Raw genomic sequence first — 13236 nt, 5'->3', positions numbered from 1 at the left:
CCAGTTAGGATGGTTTCATCAAAGCTCCAGATGGGAGAGATGCTAAAATTATATATAATCCTGGAGATCATTTGACTTCCTGCCTAATAAGATGAAATCTTTTTTGTGTAGATAACGTGAAATATAATGTGGCTTAATACTCCTACGTGATTAGTACTTAAGTACAGAAAAAAAATTAGTGTTGATGCTTAAGAATCCTTTGGGTACTGGCATTTGGAACGAAAAAAAGAGAAATATTAGGGCTAATACCAATAGATGCTTCCACTGCAACTGAAAAAGTCATCTTCCAATTCTAATTCTGGAGTAATTTGTGGAGCTGGCTCCTGGGTCGAGGAATCAACTGCTTCAACATAGCCAAGAAGATTGAAAAATAAAATCATTTTTACAATTTCCTCTGAGAGATGCTCCAGTATAAATAATTATTGAAATTAACTATTAAAAAACAATTCAGCAACTATGATTTAAGTATGTATATTCATATGAGAGTAACGATTCTGGCATCTTCGGAAACTCACTATTTAAGCAACTAAAACAGGGATTTTCTCTTGCAATCCATATAAAATATCATCTCAAGGTAAGATGCAATTTTTGACTCTGGAAGTACTCATATATTGTAAATGGTGTTTGCTTTCCTATTGTTTAAAAGCTCCTATGGATCTACTGTAAATCACAGCATATAAGTTGAACTAACCGTGCCGGTGGGCGGTACGGTGGAACAGTGGTTAGCACTGCTGCCTCACAGCGCCAGAGACCCGGGTTCAATTCCCGCCTCAGGCGACTGACTGTGTGGAGTTTGCACATTCTCCCCGTGTCTGCGTGGGTTTCCTCCGGGTACTCCGGTTTCCTCCCACAGTCCAAAGATGTGCAGGTTAGGTGAATTGGCCATGCTAAACTGTCCGTAGTGTCAGGTAAGGGGTAAATGTAGGGGCATGGGTGGGTTGCGCTTCGGCGGGTCGGTGTGGACTTGTTGGGCCGAAGGGCCTGTTTCCACACTGTAATGTAATCTAATCTAATCTAAAAAAAAAGACAATTCAAATTTCTGGCAATAAATTTAGATTTTGCATGTGCATTATGAGTCAATGCTATGTTTCAGCCATGACATGTTATGCCTGCATTCATCAGACTTATACAAAATTTAAAATAATGAATTTGTTTAGATCGTCAGTTTCAACCTATCTATGAGTTGTTGAGATAAAAGCTTGTTTTTCAATGACCGAAGAGAAAAGAATTGAAATTCCAACCTATACAATCTGAACACCATCACAGCATGAGACTTCCATGTTTCGAGGCTATGCTGCTGAATGTGAGATTAGTTCCAAATAGTACTTTAAGTTTTGGCTTTGGCAGGATTGTTACATTAAAATATTCTCCTCATGTTGGTGGGAAATTACTTCTGTAGGCCTTATGTGTAAGTGAGCAACAATTATAAAAGGACATACGTTAAAATACATAAGGTGATTGGAGACACACAGACAACCAGAATCATGTTAACAATTCCAAAGGGAAAGATCAAGCTGAAACGCCATATATGGAGCCTATGGTATTATTATTATTTGAAACATTCTGTTCTGAAGTGCAGAAATGATGTATTTCTATATGGTGTTAAGGAGGGAAGGATATAGGTCCATATTGATATTAATAACATAGACAAAGATAGAAGGATGGATTAGATCCTCCAGGCAGGTTTTTGAGAGCTAAGAAAGAAATTAAAAGATAAGAATTCAAAGATAGTAATTATCATTTTACTGCTGGTGCCATATGCTAACAAATTTGAAAGGCAGGATAATGCAGCTGAAAGTATAGCCAGGGAGACAGAGTGCAGAAGATAAGGCTTTGGATTTTAAAGGCATTCAGTTGAGATGCTAAGGCATCTCAGTTGAGATTTTAAATACTATTTGAGGTGAGACATGTACAAATTGGGTGAGTTGCATCTCTACTATGTCCAGATCATCAATTTGTTGTAGGGGACAGTTTAAGCTGGCTTCACAGGAAGGTAGAAACTCGAGCATTAAGTTGCAAGGAAGGGAAGGAAATAGAAGGCTGAAAATTAGTGATATGGATGGCTGAGGAAATAATGATTAGGAAACAGACAAAGGATCTTTAAGTGGTTAGTGGCATTAATTTCATTTCAAAGTGTTAAGTGGATTGACAGCTGAAGACCTACATCCTGAAGACCCATTCCTGATGAAGGGCTTTTGCCCAAAACATCGATTCTCCTGCTCCTCGGATGCTACCTGACCCGTTGTGCTTTTCCAGCACCACTCTAATCTAGACTCTGATCTTCAGCATCTGCAGTCCTCACTTTCACTTAGCTGAAGACCTACAGTCAGTGACAATGGAAGCAGAAATGTGGTGGACCCCAGACCAAAGTTGGGTGGGGGCTGATTGTGGGGCAGCGTTACCAGAAGAGAGGGCTGTTCTCATTGCCGCCCTCTCCTCCCCAATGCCAGGTTCTACAATGTGGAGACAGAGTGCCTGATAATGAGAGACCACTCGCAAACCTGGCAGTCATGGGAAAATTGCACTGTTCCTGTTTGATCACTGAGGCATCACAAAACTGTAGTAAATTAGGGATAACTGGTGTCAATTTGTATATTAATGGGTCTAATTGAAATTTGACTCCTGTTGACTGGAAGTCTATGTCAGCCCCTTCGGCCTCTGACTTAAATAGGGATGGTTTTCTCACTGATGCCAGGCCAATCCACGATGTAATATGACCAATTACATTGTGAAGTGATTTGCATATATCTAAATATAAGCACCTACCTGGTCACTGAGGTCAATGCCTAGCTAAGTGATGGAAATTATTTGTTATTCCTTTGATTCATCATTTGGTGCTATTTTTTGTGGCACTCCAGATGGAAAATCTCATCCTGGTTACATGCCAATATTAAAATAATATGAAAGGCTCCTGTGTTAACCACATGACCGAGTGGAGGCCTGACATTTTCTCCATACAACAGATAGTCGGCATTATGAGAGAAGGAAGCATACAAACAGAATATAAAGATAGAGGTGGAAAGGCAGACAGGGTCAATGGCAACAGTGTAAACAGCATTGTGAAACAAAAGTATAAAAAGCAAATCCAGAATTAAAAAGAAAATCCAGGCAAAACTAGTCAGAAAGACAAAATAAAGAGCCAAACAGAACAAAGGAAAGGGATCAGTTATTGGATCTGCCAAGTTGTTAGAGGCAATATTGTAAAGATTCCTACACTGAAATGAGAAAATATTGATTTTGGTAGCAGTTCCAAGTCTTTATCACCAGGGCCTCTTGTTTCTGCTGTAACTGACTGCACAAAAATATTCCAACTCTGCTTCAATTTTGTTTTGCCTGTTAGGTTGCACCCTTCTGTTGGCAGCCCATTGCAAAATACCTCACAGCAGTGCCAAGGTAGTTATGTGGCTCCCAATTATTTTTTCTGTCTCTACCAAGCTCAGTCCCTATACTCCTGTCATTCACTGTTTGCTAAGTCTTTGTTACTGGAGTTTCCATAATGACAGTGCTGTTTTCACCCCAATCTGTATGCAGAGGTTTCTCTATAATTCCTACAAACATTGTGCAAGACCACTGTTAATTTCTTTCAGGTTACTGCAGTTGACCACATTGGCTGTGTTTAAAATGACAATAAAAGTACATGTTTAAATTCATCAAAGCTGATTCACAGCAAGGCCCTGTCTGCCGAGGATTTAAAAATCAACATCACAAATATAAATTTTTTAAATGGTTAAAAGATTTTAGGAGACATTTGGAAGTAAATTCAAAACTTGTTACCGTAACATATATTTTAACTACTACTTACTTCTTATCTGCATTGAACATAATCTGCCAGTCATTACTATAGATTACAGAATCACAGAACTGTTATGGCATAGGACATTCAGTCCATCATGTCTACACGTGCTCTCAGTATTTTACCTTTATCTAATCTCCTACCTTTTTCCCATAACCTGCATTGTTCTTATTTACCTAATCATCCAATGATCTCTTGGGTCCTTCAATGAATGCCCCTGATGCCTCAAATCCTCCACGATCAACATCTTGGAGGTTACCATTGACTAGAAGCTCAACTGGACATGCCACATTAACACAGTGGCTACAAAAGCAGGTGAGAGGTTAGGAATCCTGTGGCAAGTGACACACCGGCTGAATCCTCAAAGACTGTCCACCATCTAAAAGTCATTAGTCAGAAGTGTCATGGAATACTTCCCATTTGTCCAGATGAGTGCAGTTCCAACAATACTCAAGAAGCTTCCAGGACAAAGTAGCCTGCTTAATTGGCCCCATATCCACAAACATCCATTGCCTCCAGTCAACACTCAGTAGCAGCAGTGTGCACTGCATCAATTCATGAAAGATCATTATTTAGCACCTTCCAAACACACATTCACTTACATCTTGAAGTACAAGGGCAGGAGATACTTGGGAACACCACCAACTCCAAGTCATTCACCATCCTGACTGGAAACATATCGTCATTCCTTCACTGTCGCTGGATCAAAATCTTGGAATTCCCTCCTTAAAGGCATTGCGGGTCTAGCCACTGCACATGGATTGCAGCATTTCAAGGAGGCAGCTCGCTACCACCTTCTCAAGGGCAACTATGGACAGGTAATAAATGCTGACCAGTCAGTAACACCCATTAGTCACAAGTGAATAAAAGAAAAACATGAACCTCCTCCACTTTCTAGGCAGTAGGTTCCACATTCTGTTTGCTGGATGAGAAAGTTCTTTCTCACTTCACATTTGCTACTGTTGCAAAACACTTTAACACTATGCTGCCTGGTTTTTGAACCTCTGACAAGTGGGAACAGTTTCTCTTTCTGCATCATAGCAATTCTGTGATTCTACACGATTAAGATCCATCAAGGTTTTGAAAAAGTCCATCAAATTTCCTTTCTCCATTCCAAGGAATACAGTCCCAACTTCTCCATTACTTAGTCATAACTGAAGTGTCTCATCGCTGGAACCATTCTTGTAAACCTCTTCTGCACTTGTTCTATGGCAGTCACATCCTTCCCAAAGTCTGGTACCCAGAAGTTTGCACAATACTACAGCTGAAGTCTACATTGAATATAAATTCATCATTGCTCTTGTATCCTATTCACCTGTTTAGGAAACATAGAATATTGTGTGGCATTAGTAATAGCTCTCACCATCTATTCTGTCACCATTAATGATTAATGTACATATATAACCATGTCACACTGGTCCTGCACATTCTTTATTTTACACTATTTTCCCATGTTCTTTGTACCAAAGTATCACCTTTACCACATTGAATATTCCACCTCTCCACTAACTTTTTCATTAAAAGCATGGTGCGTGTATGGAATGAGCTGCCCGAGGAAGTTGGGGAGTCTGGTAAAATGACAACTTTTTAAAAGGCATCTGGATGGGTATATGAATAGGAAGGGTCGAGAGGGATATGGGCCTAGTGCTGGCAAATGGGACTAGATTAATTTAGGATATCTGGTCAGCATGGTCAAGGGGATTGAAGGGTATGTTTCCATGCTGTACATCTTTATGAATCTATAACTAGTCAATGCATTTATGAAATGCTATATTGTTCTCCTGATAGTATTTCATTCTTCCAAGTTTTTTTATTTCCCACAAATTTTGAATTTGTTTTTTTCACACCTGTATTCCCTTTATTTCTTTTTTTTTGTCTGCATAAGCCTCCAAGGTCTGTGCATGGCAGTCAATTCCAGAACCAGAAGTTAATGCTGTGATCAGTGTGCCAATGCCATTTGACATATGAGAAACACGAGTGGCTCTGAGCAGACACAGCCATGCAGCTTAAGGGGAACGTTGCTGCATTCCAAGATCTAGATCATTCATATATATCAGGAAAGGCAAGGGTTTCAATACCAACCCCTCACAAATTCCATTGCAAATCTTCTTTCAGCCCGTAAAATACCCATTAACCATTACTCACTATTTTCGATCTCTCAACCATGCATATTACTACTGTCTTCTTTACTCCATGACTTACAACTTCCCTGACAAGTCTTGTTTCTGATAGTGGATAGACAGCCTTTTGTAAGTCGGCGTACACCACATCAACAAGTCTTCCCCTTACTACCCCTCTCTACTACCACTTCAAAAAAAAAACTCTGGCTAGTTAGTTAGTAACAATTTTCTGTTAACAAATGTATGCTGACTCCTCTGAATCAATCCACATTTTCCATTTGTCTATTCACTGTACCCCAGGTAATTGTTTGTAGCAGTCTCTCCACCACTGTAGTTAAACTGACAGGTCAGTAATTTCTGGGCTGATCTTTACAAGCTTTTTTGAGCAAAGGTGTAATGTTTGCAATTTTCCAATCATCCAGCACCACCCTCCAATTGCAGGGAAGATTGAAAGAATATTGCCAGTGCCTTTGCAATTTCTCCTCTCACTTTGTTCAATGTCTTAGATACATCTCCCCCTGTCCTGGTGCCTTATCAAATTTAGGTACTGACAGTATATCCAATATCTCTGCTTTATCAATTTTAAACATTTCTAGTGACTGACTTACCTTCTCTGTTACCATGGCTTAGGCAGCATCTGCGTTATAGGTAAACAGAGACAAAGGTTTATTTAACACCTCAATCATGTCTCCTGCCTTTTTGTGTAAACCCCTTTTTGGGCCGGTAACCAAACCTACTCCTCCTTTTACAAACTTTTTACACTTGATGTCTTTGTAGAAGATTTTGGGATTTCACTTTATTTTGGTGCCAGTCTTTTTCATAATCCCTCTTTGCTTCACATATTTTCTTTCTCACATCCTTTCTTAATCTTCTCTATTCAGCTTGGTCCTCAATTGTATTTACTACCTGACACTTATCATAAACTCATCTTCTCTTCTTTAATATAGTTTTTATCTCCTTTTTCATCCAGGGAGCTCTGCATTTGTTTGTCCGACCCATTCCTTTTAAGGGAATGCAACTTGACTATGCCGAAACCACGTCCTCTTTGAAGGGAGCTCATTGTTTAGCTGCCATTCTTCAATTCCAGCCTGTCCAGTACACCATTGTTCTTGCCCCACTAAAGTCTGCTTTCTGCTGGTTGAAGATTCTTACTCTGACATTGACCAATATGATGTTCTGCTGTCATTCTAAATCTTATGATGTAATAGTCACAGTCCCTTAAATCATCCCCCACTGTCATTTGACCTACTTAGCCCACATCTTCCCTAGAACCAGGCACTAATAGTGCCTCCTTTCTTATTGGATTGAACATATATGACATAGAAAATTCTCCTGAACACAATCTAGGAATGCTTCTTGGTTACTGTCTTATCCACTATCAATGGTCTGGTCGATATTCAGTAACTTAAATTCCCCCATTATAACTGCTCTATATGTTAACTCCTCTCTATAATTTCCTTGCAGATTTGTTCTTCTCTTTCTTTTCCGGTGGTCCATATATTACACTGAGCAATCGAATTAGAGTCAAGGAGTCATAGAAATGTACAGTGGGGTAACAGACCCTTCAGTCCAACTCATCCAGGCCAACCAGATATCCCAACCCAATCTAGTCCCACCTGCTAACACCTGGCTCATATCGCTCCAAACCCTTCCTATTCATATACCCATCCAGATGCCTTTTAAATGTTGCAATTGTACTAGCCTCCATCACTTCCTCTGGCAGCTCATTCCATACACGTACCACCCTCTGCATGAAAATGTTGCCCCTTAGGTCTCTTTCATACCTTTCCCCCCTCACCCTAAACTTGTGCCCTTTAGTTCTAGACTCCCCCACCCCAGGGAAAAGACCTTGTCTATTTATCCTATCCATATCCCTCATGATTTTTAAACCACTATAACTTCACCTCTCAGCCTGAGGGAAAACAGCTCCAGCCTATTCAGCCTCTCCTTATAGCTCAAATCCTCCAAACCTGGCAACATCCTGTAACTCTTTTCTGAACCCTTTCAAATTTCACAACATCCTTCCAATAGGAAAGAGACCAGAATTGCATGCAATATTCCAACAGTGGCCTAACCAATGACCTGTACAGCCTCCTAACTCCTGTTCTCAATACTCTGACCATCAAAGGAAAGCATACCAAATGCCTTCTTCACTATGCTATCTACCTATGACTCTACTCTACTTCCAAGGACCTATGGACTTGCATTCCAAGGTTTCTTTGTTCAGCAATACTCCCTAGGACCTTACCATTAAGTGTATAAATCCTGCTATGACTTGCTTTCACAAAATGCAGTACCTTGCATTTATCTGAATTAAACTCCATCTGCCACTTCTCAGCCCATTGGCCCACCTGATCAAGATGCCATTGCAATCTGAGGTAATCTTCTTTGCTGTCCACTGCACCTCCAATTTTGGTGTCATCTGCAAACTTACTAACTATACCTCTTATGCTCACACCCAAATCATTTATACAAATGACAAAAAGTAGTGGATCCAGCACCGATCCTTGTGGCATTCCACTGGTCACAAGCCTCCAGTCTGAAAAACAACCCTCCACCACCGCCCTCTGTCTTCTACCTTTAAGCCAGTTCTGTATCCAAATGGCTAGTTCTCCCTGTATTCCATGAGATCTAACCTTGCTAACCAGTCTCCCATGAGGAACCTGTCGAATGCCTTACTGAAGTCCATATAGATCACGTCGACCGCTCTGCCCTCATCAATCCTCTTTGTTACTACTTCAAAAAACTCAATCAAGTTTGTGAGACAATTTCCCACACATTAAACCATGCTGTCTATTCCTATTCAGTCCTTGCCTATCCAAATATATGTACATCCTGTCCCTCAGGATTCCCTCCAACAACTTGCCCATCACCGGCGTCAGGCTCACTGGTCTTTAGTTCCCTCACTTGTCCTTACCACTTTTCTTAAATAGTGACATCACGATAGCTAACCTCCAGTCTTTCAGCACCTCACCTTCGACTATTGATGATACAAATATCTCAGCAAGGGGTCCAGCAATCACTTCCCTAGCTTCCCACAGAGTTCCAGGGTACACCTGATCAGGTCCTGTGGATTTATCGACTTTTATGCATTTCAAAACATCCGGCACTTCCTCCTCTGCGATATGGACATTTTTTTTCAAGATGTTGCCATCTATTTCCCTACATTCTATATCTTCCATGTCCTTTTCCACAGTAAATACTGATGCAAAATACTCATTCAGTATCTCTCCCATCTCCTGTGGCTTCACACAAAGGCTGCCTTGCTGATCCTTGAGGGGCCCTATTCTCTCCCTAGTTGCCCTTTTGTTCTTAATGTATATGTAAAAACCCTTTGGATTCTCCTTAATTCTATTTCCAAAGCTATCTCTTGTCCCCTTTTTGCCCTCCTGATTTTCCTCTTAAGTATACTCCTACTGCCTTTATACTGTTCTAAGGATTCACTCGATCTATCCTGTCTATACCTGACATATATTTCCTTCTTTTTCTTAACCAAACCCTCAATTTCTTTAGTCATGCAGCATTCCCTTTACCTACCAACCTTTCCTTTCACCCTGACAGGAATATACTGCCTCTGGACTCTCGTTATCTCATTTCTGAAGGTTTCAATTTTCTAGCCATCCCTTTACCTGTGAACATCTGCCCCCAATCAGCTTTTGAAAATTCTTGTCTAAAACCACCAAAATTAGCCTTCCTCCAATTTCAAACTTCAACTTTTAGATCTGGTCTATCCTTTTTCATCACTATTTTGAAACTAATAGAATTATGGTCACTGGCTCCAAAGTGCTCCCCCACTGACACCTCAGTCACCTGCCCTGCCTTATTTCCCAAGAGTAGGTCAAGTTTTGCCCCTTCTCTAGTACGTATATCCACATACTTAATCAGAAAGTTTTCTTGTACGCACTTAACAACTTCCTCTTCATTTAAACCCTTAATGCTATGGCAGTCCCAGTCTATGTTTTGAAAGTTAAAATCCTCTACCATAACCACCCTACTATTCTTACAGATAACTGAGAATTCCTTACAAATTTGTTTCTCAATTTCTCGCTGAATATACAGAGGAACCTCGATTATCCAAATGACAAGGGTGGTGAGTACAGTATTTTGTTCAGATAATCGATTGTTCGGATAATCGAATACTGGGCAACGCAATTTAGCCAAGCATCGGGACCTTGTGATCTTGTCCGGCTAATTTGAAATTTGGATAATCGAATGCTGGAAAATCGCGGTACCTCTGTACACACTTTTTATTCCTCAGCTCTAGCCAAATCAATTCTGTTGGTGAACCTTCTAAAACTTTCTTCAGCACTCACTCCTTAACCAAAAACTCTTTCCCTCTCCTTTTCTTTTTCTCTTTTCTTTAAAGAGACTGGCTATTCTGGTATTCTTGTATTTTGATTTGTGTATTATTTTCAAAATACAAGATATTGACAACAAAATAAAAATGCAAACAAAGCACAAAATTAATAAACCACAGATGCAAAGCGGAAGTAAAGGAAACTATCCATTTTAGAGATAGGAGGAAATCACAATTCATCAGGACTGTGGGGAAAATGACAAATTGAAGGCACGTGATGCAGAAAAAAAACACACTAACCAAAATATATTGTAAGTCTGGTAGATTTTGTTTAAAAAGTAACTCAAAAGATGCTTAAAAAAACAAGATTAGAAAATCCAGAGCAAGGTACTCCATTACAATCTCACTTTGTACATTTGACGAGTTGGGCATGAACAGTTGGTGAATTGATGCTGTTCAGTTTTAGAGTCACGCAAGACACAGTTAATGTTGCAGTGGTGGGTGTGAGTATGGGTGGCACTCACTAAAATGTTATTTGTCATTTGTCCCTAATTGAGCAAGACTGAAGCAACCACATTGCTATTCGGTACAAGTCATATATTGGTCAGCCCACAACTATGTTTATCAAAATGTAGTTCAGTTGTTGGGTTTCTCATGACATGGATACTGTAGTTCATATGTTCAATGAAACAAGAAAAATAGTTCTCCGTTTACTGACTTCTCTATTCATGTTGCCTCCGAGTGTCTCTAATTAACAATACCTCCAGATCTATGGGACACCTCTGTTCAGTGCTGTGAAAGCAGAGCCAGCTTTCAGAAGGACAGCAGTCCAATTGTTCTCAACATTTCCTTAGGGAATCTGGTGACACAAGGGATGCTAACTGAAGAATTTGATTATGTTTAGCTGCTAGTTGGCAATCTCACAAAACAGTTGAAGTTCATGACAGACATAAGCTCTGCATAGCTGCCAATGAAGCTTGAACATGCAATATTTGAAAACTGAAAGGTGCAAATGTCACATCTCTATCTAAACAGATCTGTTAAAATGAGCAATCGAAGGAATAAGGCCTCATTGGCAGAAAAATAGTGATTGCAAAAGGTTGGTCTTGAGCCAAAAGTATATTAAATGTATAATCAATATTAAATACTTGGAGTCTGTGTTTGGAATAGACATAAGTATAAGCAAGTTCGAATGAAAAACAATATATCGAGATTTGTCAATTCTAGTTTCAAAAACTTGCACTTTTTTAAAAATTTGCATATGTTTCACATCAAGCGGTGATTAAATCATCACAAGTTTGGCAAGCTCGCAAATTCTACTGGGCCGCACTGATCTATAATGAATAAAACAGCATATAATGTACCATTTTAGAAATAATCATTTTAAAAATGCTACAGTTGTTCTCATTTGTATGATCAATACAAATGTTTGCAATACTCAAAAGATTCAGTTAACACTTTGTTTTTGAAAACCCTCTAGCTGTTCAGGCTGGAGCACAATCCTACTATGCCATTACAGTGAGTAACATTCATTTTTGCCAAATTGCGTATCTGGAAGATAATGTTGGACATACAGATAAGGACATTGCTCAAGGCTGTTAAGCACGAGGTGGATGCTGGAATTTGAATGAATTAACCATGACCAGAGCCTTAGGATTTATTTTTCTTTCTTCTTTCATGAGATATGGACATTATCAGCAGTCAGCATTTGTTGTTCATCCCCAATTGCCATTGAACTGAATGGCTAATTAGGCTATTTCAGAGTCATAGAGTTACACAGCACACAAACAGAACCTTTGGTCCAACTCGTCTGTGCCAACCAGACATCCCAATCTGACCTAGTCTTACTTGCTGATATTTGGCCCATATCCCTCTTATCTGCTCTTATTCATATACCCATCTACATGCTTTTTAAATATTCCTTAGTTAGACCAGAGGGTATTTAAAAGTCAAACACATTGCTATGAGTCACATATTGAGTCACATTAAATATTTGGAGGCTGTGTTTGGAATGGACAGAGCATAAACAAGTTTGAACGCGAAAGCAATATATAGAGAGTTGTCAACTTTTTTCCTGTTTTGACTATCCTCAAATCTCAATGCTGACAAAGCAGCATCAGGTTATGTTGGGTAAGATGGGTATATGAATAGGAACGGTTTAGAGGGATATGGGCCAAATATCTGCAAATAGGCCAGAGTGGGATGTCTAGTAGGTACAGACAAGTTGGACCAAAGGGTCTGTTTCCATGCTATGACTCTGAAATAGCCTACTTAGCCGTGCGGTTCAATGGCAATTGGATCTTGAGTCACATATTCCTATGGACATCAGTGAACCAGATGGTTTTACAATTGATAATGGAGCAGAATCTTACAGAGATCTGGGTGACATGGGCTATAGTGAGATCTATGGCCAATGGGATGAGAAGTCTGGCAAGACCTATCTCAAAATTAGGAGCACCTTGCTCCAGTTTTTATACAGTACCAAGCAACAAGGCTCTAGGCTGTGGCAAGTGACCAGTTATACGGGATTATAGTTTGTTTAATGCCTTATTCATGCAACTTGCTTCATCAGTATAAAACTTCCTATCTTACCAAACAAGTTAGGAATTGAGAATTCTCAGCATGGAAGTCAGTGCAGGAAGCTGACAACTTCAGCTTGCTGCTTGTTCTGAAGGACCTCTATGTTGGACACCAGGCACCAACATCTCAGATCATGATCCATGGACACTGGCCACACACACTCCACCTCCACAGACACTGGCATTCAACATACACCTTGAAGAACGCTCATAGCGCATGTCCAATCCACCCACAAGATGCTTCTGGTCTTCAATGCTGCACATCCGACTGCACATCTCATGGACTGGACATGGCTGCATCTTCAGGCTCTTCATTCACTATTACAGCACTCTCTCTTTCCCTGAACGTATCTGGATGTTTACAGCATTCTTGCCTTACAAGGCCTGACTTGCCATTTTGCCTCCTCACTAAGATATATTAGGCTCATATTACTGCTGTTTTGTTTT

Source organism: Chiloscyllium plagiosum, chromosome 13 (assembly GCF_004010195.1).
Source record: "Chiloscyllium plagiosum isolate BGI_BamShark_2017 chromosome 13, ASM401019v2, whole genome shotgun sequence".
Classification (NCBI taxonomy): Eukaryota; Metazoa; Chordata; class Chondrichthyes; order Orectolobiformes; family Hemiscylliidae; genus Chiloscyllium; species Chiloscyllium plagiosum.
Note: the sequence above shows the minus strand (reverse complement) of the source record.